Source organism: Taeniopygia guttata, chromosome 1A (assembly GCF_048771995.1).
Source record: "Taeniopygia guttata chromosome 1A, bTaeGut7.mat, whole genome shotgun sequence".
NCBI lineage: Eukaryota > Metazoa > Chordata > Aves > Passeriformes > Estrildidae > Taeniopygia > Taeniopygia guttata.
Genome location: NC_133025.1, coordinates 483,464 through 496,288, shown reverse-complemented (window position 1 = coordinate 496,288; position 12,825 = coordinate 483,464). Strand labels below are relative to the sequence as shown.

General features: G+C 58.7%; 1 protein-coding gene across 9 annotated transcripts in view; it reads right to left on the bottom strand.

Moving 5' to 3' along the window:
- The window catches only part of SHANK3 (SH3 and multiple ankyrin repeat domains 3), a 151,293-nt gene extending 139,427 nt beyond the window's left edge, over positions 1–11,866 (bottom strand). For 4 of the 9 annotated variants that reach the window (XR_012051824.1, XR_012051825.1, XR_012051820.1 and 1 more), the window contains exon 1: positions 10,991–11,494. The gene's annotated coding sequence lies outside the window, so the exon portion shown is untranslated. Of the gene's footprint in view, positions 1–10,977; positions 11,508–11,779 lie in introns of those variants that run through there. The other 5 variants (XM_072917967.1, XM_072917985.1, XM_072917980.1 and 2 more) reach the window with 5 other exon arrangements.
- Positions 11,867–12,825: the final 959 nt, after the last annotated feature.

Genomic DNA, 12,825 nt, shown 5'->3' with positions numbered 1-12,825 from the left:
TTCTGGATCCTGGGATTCTTGTACCCATGCCAACCCTGACATTCCCAAGGATTCTGGATCCTGGGATTCTTGTACCCATCCCAACCCTCAAATCCCAAAGGATTGTGGGTTTTGGGATTCATGTTCCCATCCCAACAATCAAATCCCAAAGGATTCTGGATCCTGGGATTCTTGTACCCATGCCAACCCTGACATTCCCAAGGATCCTGGAATTCTTCTTCCCAATCTAACCCAAGGATTCTGCGTTTTGGGATTCTTGCTCCCACCCCAACTCTGACATTCCCAAGAATCCCGACCTTCTTATTCCCATCCCAACCCTAATTTTCCAGAAAATTCCTGAGGGGGCAAAAAAAAAACCCAAATCAAGCCCAGTTTTTCCATGAAAACCAAACTCATCCACGGATCCGTAAAAACCGTCACCCCCCCACTGTCCCCAAGGCCACCGGGACATCTCCGGGATCTCCCATCCCAACGGGATTTTCCGAAGGATCGGGAATTGCGGCGGGGAGACCCCGCGGGCCCCATCCCGGATTCCCGGGAGCTTTTCCAGCCGGGAACAATTCCAAGGCCGCGGCTGTAGGGCCGGGAAGGGCCGTTTCCTCCGGGAGGGAACGACGGCGCTTCCGGCCATTCTTGCCGCTCCCCGGAGGTTTTCCAGAAAAAGCAGAACGATCCGGGCCTGGAAGATGAAATCATTCCCAAAAAAAAAAGCAGGAATGCCAGCCCTTCCCAAGGGATGAACAGGAGACAGCCCAAACCCCAAACTCCGCTTTTGGGGTTTTTGGTGTTCGGCACCGAACCCAAACCCATCGGGGTCTATCGGTTCTTCTCATCCCGGCGTGAAAATTCCGTTGGAATTTGGGATGGGATTCCCAGGGAAGTGTTGGGGGTCGTCAACCACTGGAGGTGTCCTGGGAATTTCGGGATGTGGGGTTGGGGACAAGGTGGGGACCGGGCACGGGACGGCCTCGGTGATTTTGGAGGGGTTTTCCAACGTAAATAATTCCAGGATCTGGAGTTTGGAATTATGGGGTTCTGGATTGTGGATTATGGGATTCTGGGTGGTGGGAATATGGGATTTGGGATTCTGAGAATATGGGATTTGGGATTCTGAGATTCTGGGATTACGGGGTTCAGGGGTTTTGGGATTCCGGGGTTTTGAATTCCGTGATTCTCAGGATCTAGGATTCTGGATTATGGGATTACAGGTTTTTGGGATTCTGGGATCTGGGATTCTGGGGTTTGGAACCTGGGGTTCTGGGATTGTGGGAATACGGGATTTCGGATTCTGAAATTCTGGGATTATGGGGTTCTGGAATCCTGGATTCTGGGATTTTAGGATTTGGGGATTCTGGGTTCTGGGATTCTCAGGTTCTGGGTTTATGGGGTTTTGAGGCTCTGGAATTATGGGGTTCTGGCATTTGGATTTCTGGGATTCTGGGGTTCTGGATTGTGGATTATGGGATTCTGGGTGGTGGGAATACGGGATTTTGGATTCTGAGATTCTGGGATTACGGGGTTCAGGGGTTTTGGGATTACAGAGTTTTGAATTCCGTGATTCTCAGATTCTAGGGTCCTGGATTATGGGATTACAGGTTTCTGGGGTTCTGGGATTCTGGGGTTTGGGATTGTGGGGTTTGGAACCTGGGGTTCTGGGATTGTGGGAATACGGGATTTTGGATTCCAAAATTCTGGGATTCTGAGGTTCTGGAATCCTGGATTCTGGGATTTTTGGATTTGGGGATTCTGGGTTATGGGATTCTCAGGTTCTGGAGTTCTGGGATTCCAGGATTCTCAGGCTCTGGGTTTATGGGGTTTTGAGGCTCTGGGATTATGGGGTTCTGGCATTTGGATTTCTGGGATTCTGGGGTTCTGGGATTCCGGGATTCTGGGATTTTAGGATTTGGGGATTCTGGGTTCTAGTATTTTGAGGTTCTGGAGTTCTGGGATTCTGGGATTCTCAGGTTCTGGGTTTATGGGGTTTTGATGCTCTGGGATTATGGGGTTCTGGCATTTGGATTTCTGGGATTCTGGGGTTCTGGGATTCCGGGATTCTGGGATTTTAGGATTTGGGGATTCTGGGTTCTGGGATTCTCAGGTTCTGGGATTATGGAGTTCTCAAACTCCGGGATTATGGGGTTCTGGCATTTGGATTTCTGGGATTCTGGGGTTCCGGGATTCTCAGGCTCTGGGATTATGGGGTTTTGAGGCTCTGGGATTATGGGGTTCTGGCATTTGGATTTCTGGGATTCTGGGATTCTGGGATTTTAGGATTTGGGGATTCTGGGTTCTGGGATTCTCAGGATCTGGGATTATGGGGTTTTGAGGCTCTGGAATTATGGGGTTCTGGGGTGCAGGGGGACACCTGTGGGGTGCAGGGGACACCTGTGGGGTGCAGGGGACATCGGTGGGGTGCAGGGGGACACCTGTGGGGTGCAGGGGGACACCTGTGGGGTGCAGGGGGACATCTGTGGGGTGCAGGGGGACATCTGTGGGGTGCAGGGGACACCAGTGGGGTGCAGGGGACACCAGTGGGGTGCAGGGGACACCTGTGTCCCCGAGTCACGCGCCAGGGCCACCCCGGTGTCACCGAGCCGCCGCGGGGCCTCAATAATTCACGAGTGGCGGTGGCCGCTCCCGCTCGGGTTACCCGGAGCGCGTCCCTGCTGTCCCCAGCGCCGGCCGGGCGGGTGGCACAGTGCCACCTGCTGTCACCTGGCATGTCACCCGCTGCCACCAGTGCCCCACGCTGTCCTTAGGCCTGGCCAGTGCCACCCACCACCATCCGCTGCCACCACTGCCACTTTGCCACCGCTGTCCCCAGACCTGGCCAGTGCCACCCTCTGCCACCACTGCCACATATTGCCACACATTGCCACCAGGCCTGCCCAGTGTCATCCACTGCCACCACTGCCACCAGATGCCACCTAGCCTGGCATCCACTGCGACCACTGCCACATATTGCCACATACTGCCACCAGGCCTGGCCAGTGCCACCCACTGCCACCACTGCCACATATTGCCACCAGGCCTGGCCAGTGCCACCCTCTGCCACCACTGCCACATTCTGCCACCAGGCCTGGCCACTGCCAGCTACTGCCACTTGCTGCCACCACTGCCACCTTCTGTCACTCGCTGCCACCAGACCTGGCCAGTGCCATCCTCTGCCACCCTCCGTCACATGCTGCCACCAGATGCCACCTGGCCTGGCACTCTCTGCCACCACTGCCACCCTCTGTCACCCTCTGCCACCACTGCTCCCACTGTCCCCAGACCTGGCCAGTGCCACCCACTGCCACCAGATGCCACCAGGCCTGGTACCTGCTGCCACCCACTGCCACATATTACCACATATTGTCACCAGGCCTGGCCAGTGCCACCCACTGCCACCAGCTGCCACCCACTGCTACCCGCTGCCACTTTGTCACCACTGTCCCCAGGCCTGGCCAGTGCCACCCACTGCCACCTATTGCCACCAGGCCTGGTACCCGCTGCCACCCACCACCACCAGCTGCCACCCACTGCCACCACTGCTCCTGCTGTCCCCAGACCTGGCCAGTGCCACCCTCTGCCACCAGCTGCCACCACTGCCACCTATTGCCACATATTGCCACCAGGCCTGGCCAGTGCCACATTCTGCCACCAGATGCCACCAGTCCTGGCCAGTGCCACCCTCTGCCACCCACTGCGACATATTGCCACCAGGCCTGGCCAGTGCCACCGTCTGCCACCCACTGGCACCACTGCCACTTTGCCACTGCTGTCCCCAGACCTGGCCAGTGCCACCCACTGCCACCCACTGCCACCACTGCCACATATTGTCACATATTGTCACCAGGTCTGGCCAGTGCCACCCACTGCTACCACTGCCATCCTCTGCCACCAGGCCTGGCATCCACTGCCACTCACTGCCACCCACTGCCACATATTGTCACCAGGCCTGGCCAGTGCCACCCACTGCCACCACTGCCACATATTGCCACCAGATGCCACCAGGCCTGGCCAGTGCCACCCACCACCACCAGCTGCCACCCACTGCCACTTTGTCACTGCTGTCCCCAGGCCTGCCCAGTGCCACCCACTGCCACCACTGCCATCAGCTGCCACTCACTGCCACCACTGCCACATATTGTCACCAGGCCTGGCCAGTGCCACCCTCTGCCACCAGACGCCACCAGGCCTGGTACCCACTGCCACCCACTGCCACCACTGCTCCCACTGTCCCCAGACCTGGCCAGTGCCACCCTCTGCCACCCACTGCCACCAGATGCCACCTATTGCCACCAGGCCTGGCCAGTGCCACCCAGTGCCACCACTGCCACATATTGCCACCAGGCCTGGCCAGTGCCACCCACTGCCACCAGCTGCCACCACTGCCACCTATTGCCACCAGGCCTGGTACCCGCTGCCACCCACCACCACCAGCTGCCACCCACTGCCACCACTGCTCCCGCTGTCCCCAGGCCTGGCCAGTGCCACCCTCTGCCACCACTGCCACCACTGCCACTTTGTCACCGCTGTCCCCAGACCTGGCTAATGCCACCCTCTGCCACCACTGCCACATATTGCCACCAGGCTGGGCCAGTGCCACCCACCACCACCAGCTCCCACCCACTGCCACTTTGTCACCGCTGTCCCCAGACCTGGCCAGTGCCACTCACTGCCACTCTCTGCCACCTATTGCCACCTATTGCCACCAGGCCTGGCCAGTGCCACCTTCTGCCACCAGATGCCATCAGACCTGGCCAGTGCCACCCACCACCACCCACTGCCACCACTGCCACTCTCTGCCACATGTTGTCACCAGGCCTGGCCAGTACCACCCTCTGCCACCCACTGCCACCACTGCCACTTTGTCACCGCTGTCCCCAGACCTGGCCAGTGCCACCCACTGCCACCACTGCCACATATTGCCACCAGGCCTGGCCAGTGCCACCCACTGCCACCAGATGCCACCAAGCCTGGCATCCACTGCCACCCACTGCCACCACTGCTCCCACTGTCCCCAGACCTGGCCAGTGCCACCCACTGCCACCACTGCCACATATTGTCACATATTGCCACCAGGCCTGGTACTCACTGCCACCACTGCCACATATTGTCACCAGGCCTGGCCAGTGCCACCCTCTGCCACTTTGTCACCGCTGTCCCCTCCGCGCCGCGGGGCTGTCGGGGGTGGCAGTGCCGTGCCCGTTGTCATGGTGACAGCGGTGACAGCGGTGACAGCGGTGACAGCGGTGGCAGCGGTGACAGCGGTGGCAGCGGTGACAGCGGTGACAGCGGTGACAGAGCCGCTGCGCGAGTGGGATGGCGGCAATTTCTCCTTTGTGCTGCTTTTAGCTCCGCTCGGGAACGCGGGAGGCGGGAAGGCAGGGATCGGGAATTCGGGAATTCGGGAATTTGGGAATTCGGGGAGTTGGGGAGTCGGGGAGTCGGGAATTTGGGAATTTGGGGAGTCGAGGAGTCGGGAATTTGGGAATTTGGGAATTTGGGGAGTCGGGAATTTGGGGAGTTGGGGAATCGGGAATTCGGGAATTCGGGGAGTCGGGAATTTGGGGAGTCGGGAATTTGGGAATTTGGGGAGTTGGGGAGTCGGGAATTCAGGGAGTTGGGGAGTCGGGGAGTTGGGAATTTGGGGAGTTGGGAATTGGGGAATTTGGGAATTCGGGGAGTTGGGGAGTTGGGGAGTCGGGGAGTCGGGAATTTGGGGAGTTGGGAATTCGGGAATTTGGGGAGTCGGGAAGTTGGGGATTTGGGAATTCAGGAATTCTGGGAGTTGGGGAGTCAAGAATTTGGAAATTTGGGGAGTCAGGAATTCAGGAATTCGGGGAGTTGGGAAGTCAGGGAGTCGGGAATTTGGGAATTTGGGGAGTTGGGGAGTAGGGAATTCGGGAAGTCAGGGAGTCGGGAATTCGGGAATTTGGGGAGTCGGGAATTTGGGGAGTCGGGGATTCGGGAATTCGGGGAGTCAGGGAGTCACAGAGTTGGGGATTCAGGGAGTCAGGAATTCAGCGAGTTGGGGAGTTGGGGAGTCAGAAATTTGGGAATTTGGGGAGTTGGGGAGTTGGGGAGTCGGGAATTTGGGAATTTGGGGAGTTGGGGAGTTGGGAATTTGGGGAGTCGGGAATTTGGGGAGTTGGGGAGTTGGGGAGTCGGGAATTTGGGAATTTGGGGATTTGGGGAGTTGGGAATTCGGGAATTTGGGAATTTGGGGAGTCGGGAATTTGGGGAGTCGGGAATTTGGGGAGTCGGGGAGTTGGGAATTCGGGAATTCGGGAATTTGGGGAGTTGGGGAGTTGGGAATTCGGGAATTTGGGGAGTCAGGAATTTGGGGAGTCGGGGGATCGGGGAATTCAGGGGATTCTGAGAGTCAGGGAATTAGGGATTTGGGGAGTTGGGGAGTCAGGAATTTGGGGATTCAGGGAGTCAGGGAATTCAGGAACTTGGGGATTCAGGGATTTGAGGATTCAGGGAATCAGGAATTCAGGGATTCAGGGAATTAGGGAATTCAGGGATTGGGGGAGTCGGGGATTTCGGGGAATTTGGGGATTCAGGGAACTCAGGGAATTTGGGGTTTTGGGGATTCAGGGAATTTGGGAATTCCACCCCACAGCTCCAGCTGGGAAAACCCGGAGCAGCACATCCCACCGGGCACGGAGCGGGAAGAGGACGGGACCCTGTGTCCCAAAAGATCGGAAAAGGAGCCCAGGTTTTCCTTGGAACACTGAAAAATGGGAAAAGGAGCCCAGGTTTTCCCTGGAACACTGAAAAATGGGAAAAGGAGCCCAGAATTTCCCTGGAATACCAAGAGATGGGAAAAGGAGCCCAGAATTTCCTTGGAACACTGAAAGATGGGAAAAGGAGCCCAGGTTTTCCCCCTGGAATATTGAGGGATGGGAAAGGGAGCCCAGGTTTTCCCCCTGGAACACTGAAAAATGGGAAAAGGAGCCCAGGTTTTCCTTGGAATACTGAGGGATGGGAAAAGGAGCCCAAATTTTCCCCCTGGAACACTGAAAGATGGGAAAAGGAGCCCAGGATTTCCCTGGAACACCAAAAGATGGGAAAAGGAGCCCAGAATTTCCCTGGAACACCAAAAGATGGGAAAAGGAGCCCAGGTTTTCCTTGGAATACTGAGGGATGGGAAAAGGAGCCCAGGATTTCCCTGGAACACTGAAAAATGGGAAAAGGAGCCCAGATTTTCCCCCTGGAACACTGAAAGATGGGAAAAGGAGCCCAGGTTTTCCCTGGAACACCAAAAGATGGGAAAAGGAGCCCAGGTTTTCCCTGGAACACTGAAAGATGGGAAAAGGAGCCCAGGTTTTCCCTGGGAACTGTAAGATGGGAAAAGGAGCCCAGATTTTCCCTGGAACACTGAAAAATGGGAAAAGGAGCCCAGGTTTTCCCTGGAATACCAAGAGATGGGAAAAGGAGCCCAGGTTTTCCCTGGAACACTGAAAGATGGGAAAAGGAGCCCAGGTTTTCCCCCTTGGAACACCAAAAGATGGGAAAAGGAGCCCAGGTTTTCCCTGGAATACTGAGGGATGGGAAAAGGAGCCCAAATTTTCCCCCTGGAACACCAAAAGATGGGAAAAGGAGCCCAGGTTTTCCCCCTGGAACACTGAAAGATGGGAAAAGGAGCCCAGGATGATTCCCTGGAACATGGAATAAACCCTGGATGCTTCCCTGGAACATGGAATAAACCCTGGATGCTTCCCTGGAACATGGAATAAACCCTGGATGCTTCCCTGGAACATGGAATAAACCCTGGATGCTTCCCTGGAACATGGAATAAACCCTGGATGCTTCCCTGGAACATGGAATAAACCCTGGATGCTTCCCTGGAACACGGAATAAACCCTGGATGCCTCCCAGGAACAGCGAGGGAGGAGAAGGGGAAGCACCAGCTGCTCCTGGGAACACTGGGAGAGCCTGGGATGTTCCCTGGGAACACTGGGAGAGCCCGGGATGTTCACTGGGAACACTGGGAGAGCCTGGAATGTTACTGGGAACACTGGGAGAGCCTGGGATGTTCACTGGGAACACTGGGAGAGCCCGGGATGTTCACTGGGAACACTGGGAGAGCCCGGGATGTTCACTGGGAACACTGGGAGAGCCCGGGATGTTCACTGGGAACACTGAGGGACAGGAAAATGAGTCTGGGATGCTTCCCTGGAAAACTGAGAGATGGGAAAATGAGTCTGGGATGGTTCCTGGAACACTGAGAGATGGGAAAAGGAGCCCGGGATGGGTCCCTGGAATTCAGGAGATGGGAAAAGGAGCCCGGGATGGGTCCCTGGAATAAAAAGGGAGGAAGAGGAGACCGGGGATGAGGAGGGAGGAAGAGGAGGCCGGGATGGGTCCCTGAGGATGAAGAAGGAGGAAGAGGAGGCCGGGCAGCCCCTGAGGATGAAGAGGGAGGAAGAAGGAGGAAGAGGAGGCTGAGCTGCACCCCTGGAATAAAAAGGGAGGAAGAGGAGGCCGGGCTGCATCTCTGGGGATGAAGAGGGAGGAAGAGGAGCCCGGGCAGCCCCCCAGGGATGAGGAGGGAGGAAGAGGAGGCCGGGGATGGCTCCCTGGAATAAAGAGGGAGGAAGAGGAGGCCGGGGATGAAGAAGGAGGAAGAAGAGGCCGGGAGCCCCTCTGGGGATGAGGAGGGAGGAAGAGGAGGCCGGGATGGGTCCCTGAGGATGAGGAGGGAGGAAGAGGAGGCCGGCAGCCCCTGAGGATGAAGAGGAAGGAAGAGGAGCCCGGGATGGGTCCCTGAGGATGAGGAGGGATGAAGAAGGAGGAAGAGGAGGCCGGGGATGGGTCCCTGAGGATGAAGAAGGAGGAAGAGGAGGCCGGTAGGCCCCCTGGGGATGAAGAGGAATGAAGAGGGAGGAAGAGGAGGCCAGGCAGCCCCTGGGGATGAAGAAGGAGGAAGAGGAGGCAGAGCTGGATCCCTGGAATAAAGAGGGAGGAAGAGGAGGCCGGGCAGCCCCCTGAGGATGAAGAGGGAGGAAGAGGAGGCCGGGGATGAGGAGGGAGGAAGAAGAGGCCAGGCTGCATCCCGGGGATGAGGAGGGAGGAAGAGGAGGCCGGGCAGCCCCCTGGGGATGAAGAGGGAGGAAGAAGGAGGAAGAGGAGGCCGGGCAGCCCCTGAGGATGAAGAGGGAGGAAGAGGAGGCCGGGGATGAGGAGGGAGGAAGAGGAGGCCGGGGATGAAGAGGGAGGAAGAGGAGGCCGGGCAGCCCCTGGGGATGAAGAAGGAGGAAGAGGAGCCTGAGCAGCATCCCTGGGGATAAAGAGGGAGGAAGAAGGAGGAAGAGGAGGCCGGGATGGGTCCCTGAGGATGAGGAGGGATGAAGAGGAGCCCGGGCTGCATCCCTGGGGATGAGGAGGGAGGAAGAAGAGGCTGGGAGCCCCCCCGGGGATGAAGAAGGAGGAAGAGGAGGCCGGGATGGGTCCCTGAGGATGAAGAGAGAGGAAGAGGAGCCTGAGCAGCATCCCTGAGGATGAAGAGGGATGAAGAGGGAGGAAGAAGGAGGAAGAAGAGCCCGGGATGGGTCCCTGGGGATGAAGAAGGATGAAAAGGGAGGAAGAGGAGGCCGGGCAGACCCCTGAGGATGAGCAGGGAGGAAGAAGAGGCCGGGGATGAAGAGGGAGGAAGAGGAGGCCGGGCAGCCCCCCGGGAAAAATAAGGGAGGAAGAGGAGGCTGGGGATGGGTCCCTGAGGATGAAGAGGGATGAAGAAGGAGGAAGAGGAGGCCGGGAGCCCCCCTGGAATAAAGAGGGAGGAAGAGGAGGCCCGGGAGCCCCCCAGGGATGAAGAGGGATGAAGAAGGAGGAAGAGGAGGCCGGCACCCCCCCGGCCGTGCCCCCTCCCACCCCGGCGCTCCACACGTGCCTCTCCGCCCGCACGCGGAGCCGCGCGGGGGAGGCAGCGCTGGGAAATTTTCATTTTTCGGGGTTGGAATTCTCGGCAGAACGTTCCTTAGTAAAAAGCTGAAACGTTCCTCAGCTCCAGCAGAGCTCCAGAGAGATTTTGGGGCTAATTTTGGGGTGATTTTAGGGGGTTTTGTGTTTTCCCATCCCCGAGCACGAGGGAGAATTACCACAATAATTAGAATATTCAGGAATTATCCATGAGATGGGATATTTAGGGCTTACAAGCTGCTGAACAACACCAAAAAAACCCCAAAAAACCCCAAAATCACAGCGGTGCCCCATCCTGGGAGTGCCCAAATCCAAACTGGGAGAGTAAAAAACACCCACGGATCGAGATGAGCTTTAAACTCCCAAAGAATTCCAGGAAAATTTAGAATTTTCTGGGATAATTTCCCTCCTCGCTGCCTTTTTTTGCAGGAAACACAAAGAGCCCCCCCGGGTTATGTAAGAGCAGCTCCGAGGAGGAATTTTGGGAATTTGCCGCCTCCATCACCCGCAGGACAGAAGTTTTTTGGGAAGTTTATCCAGGAAAAAAAATCCAGAGGGGTCCTGCACCTGCTCAGCTCTGGAATTGCTTTTTCCAAACCGGGTTGGGAGGAGCAGAGAGGGATAAATTCACTTTTTTTAACACATAAAAAGGGGGTAAAAATCCCAGCTGAGGCCCAGCAAGGAGCACAACCCCATAAATGCCATAAAACCCCAAAAAAATTCCCTTTGGGGTTTCATGGTACCCCCAAATCACCGGGAGCAGAATTCCCTACGCAGCTCCAACACCCACACACAAAAAATCGGAATTTTTGTGGTTTTTTGTTGTTTTTTGGAGGGGAAATCCACTCGATTCCACCCCAAAACCGCAATGGGGTGACCCCAAAAAAACCTCAAACCTCGACCAAATCCCCCCTCACCCCAAACTGTCCCTCCGCCGCTTCCCGTTCCCGGTAAAATCCCGTTCCCGGTAAAACCCACCTCAAAAATCGCTGTACGAGCCCGTGACTACCACCCCCCCACCTCCACACTCCCGTTTTTTCGGTTTTTTCCCCCAAAACCGACCCACGCTCGTTACCGGCGGCCCCCTCAGCATCCCCCGGTGCCTCCCCCGGTGCCTCCCGGTGGCTGCGGGGCCCGAAGCTCCATCGCTCACGGTGGATCCTCCGCGGTTCGGCCCCCGCCGCCGGTAGCGGGGGTTCGGTTTTAGGGGTTGTCATGGCAACGGCCAGCCCGGTGCGTACGGAAGGGGCGGGAGCACCGGAGAAACTTCGGTGGTTCCGTAGGGCTGCCGGTAAACCCCACCCGTGCATCGTGGTTTGTCGGTGTTTCACGGATCTGCCGGTGACACCGGGGGTCGAACCACACCGAACCCCCCTCCGGTGACACCGGGACGAGGCATCGGTACCACCCCGGTCCCTCCGGTGACACCGGGACGAGGCACCGGTACCACCCCAGCCCCTCCGGTGACACCGGGGAAGGCACCGGTACCTCCCCAACCCCTCCGGTGACACCGGGGAAGGCACCGACACTGTTCCAGCCCCTCCGGTGACACCGGGGAGAGGCACCGGTCCCTCCGGTGACACCGGGACGAGGCACCGGTACCGCCCCGGTGACACCGGGACACCGGGGAGAGGCACCGGCACCGCTCCGGTCCCTCCGGTGACACCGGGGAGAGGCACCGGTACCTCCGGTGACACCGGGGAGAGGCACCGGTACCTCCCCAACCCCTCCGGTGACACCGGGGAGAGGCACCGGTACAGCCCCGACCCCTCCGGTGACACCGGGACGAAGCACCGGTACTGTCCCGGTCCCTCCGGTGACACCGGGCGCTGCCACCCCCCGGTCCCGGTCCCGGTGCCGTTACCTGGCGCGGTGCCGCTGCTCGGTCGCCGCCGCCGCTCCGGTGCTGCCGCCCCCGGGGCCGGTCCCGCAGGAAATTCCCGGTTCCGGAGGCTCCGCTCGGCCCTTTCCTGCCAGGAAGGGACACCCGCCCCCGGCGCGTCCTGCCCGGCGGTGACACGGGACAGAGGGGACAGCAACGGGACAGAGGGGACACCGAGGGGACACCGAGGGGACAGGGGGGACACCGAGGGGACAGCAACGGGACAGGGGGGACAGCCACGGGACAGCAACGGGACACCCACGGGACAGCGGGGACACTCAGGGGACAGAGGGGACAGTCTGGGGACAGCGGGGACAGCAACGGGACAGCGGGGACAGCCACGGGACAGAGGGGACACCCAGGGGACAGCGGGGACAGCCACGGGACAGCCCAGGGATAGGGGGGACAGCCAGGGACAGAGGGGACAGACACGGGACAGCGGGGACAGCCACGGGGACAGAGGGGACAGCCACGGGACAGTGGGGACACCGTGGGGACAGTGGAGACACTCAGGGGACAGGGGGGACAGCAACGGGACAGCCACGGGACAGAGGGGACACACACGGGACAACAGGGATAGCCCGGGGACCAAGGGGGACAGGGGGGATGTGGCGTGTCCAGCTTTGGGGTCACTCGCAGCTTTGGGGTCAGTCCCAGTTTTGGGGTCACTCCCGGCTTTGGGGTCTCTCCCGGTTTTGGGGTCACTCGCTCTGGGGTCACTCCCGGCTTTGGGGTCACTCCCAGTTTGGGGTCACTCCCAGTTTTGGGGTCACTCCCGGTTTTGGGGTCACTCCCACCTTTGAGGTCACTCCCGGCTCTGGGGTCACTCCCAGTTTTGGGGTCACTCCCGGCTTTGGGGTCACTCCCAGTTTTGGGGTCACTCCCGGCTTTGGGGTCACTCCCAGTTTGGGGTCACTCGCTTTGGGGTCAGTGCCGGTTTTGGGGTCACTCCCGGCTTTGGGGTCACTCCCGGCTTTGGGGTCACTCCCACCTTTGGGGTCACTCCCAGCTCCGGACACGCTGTCCAG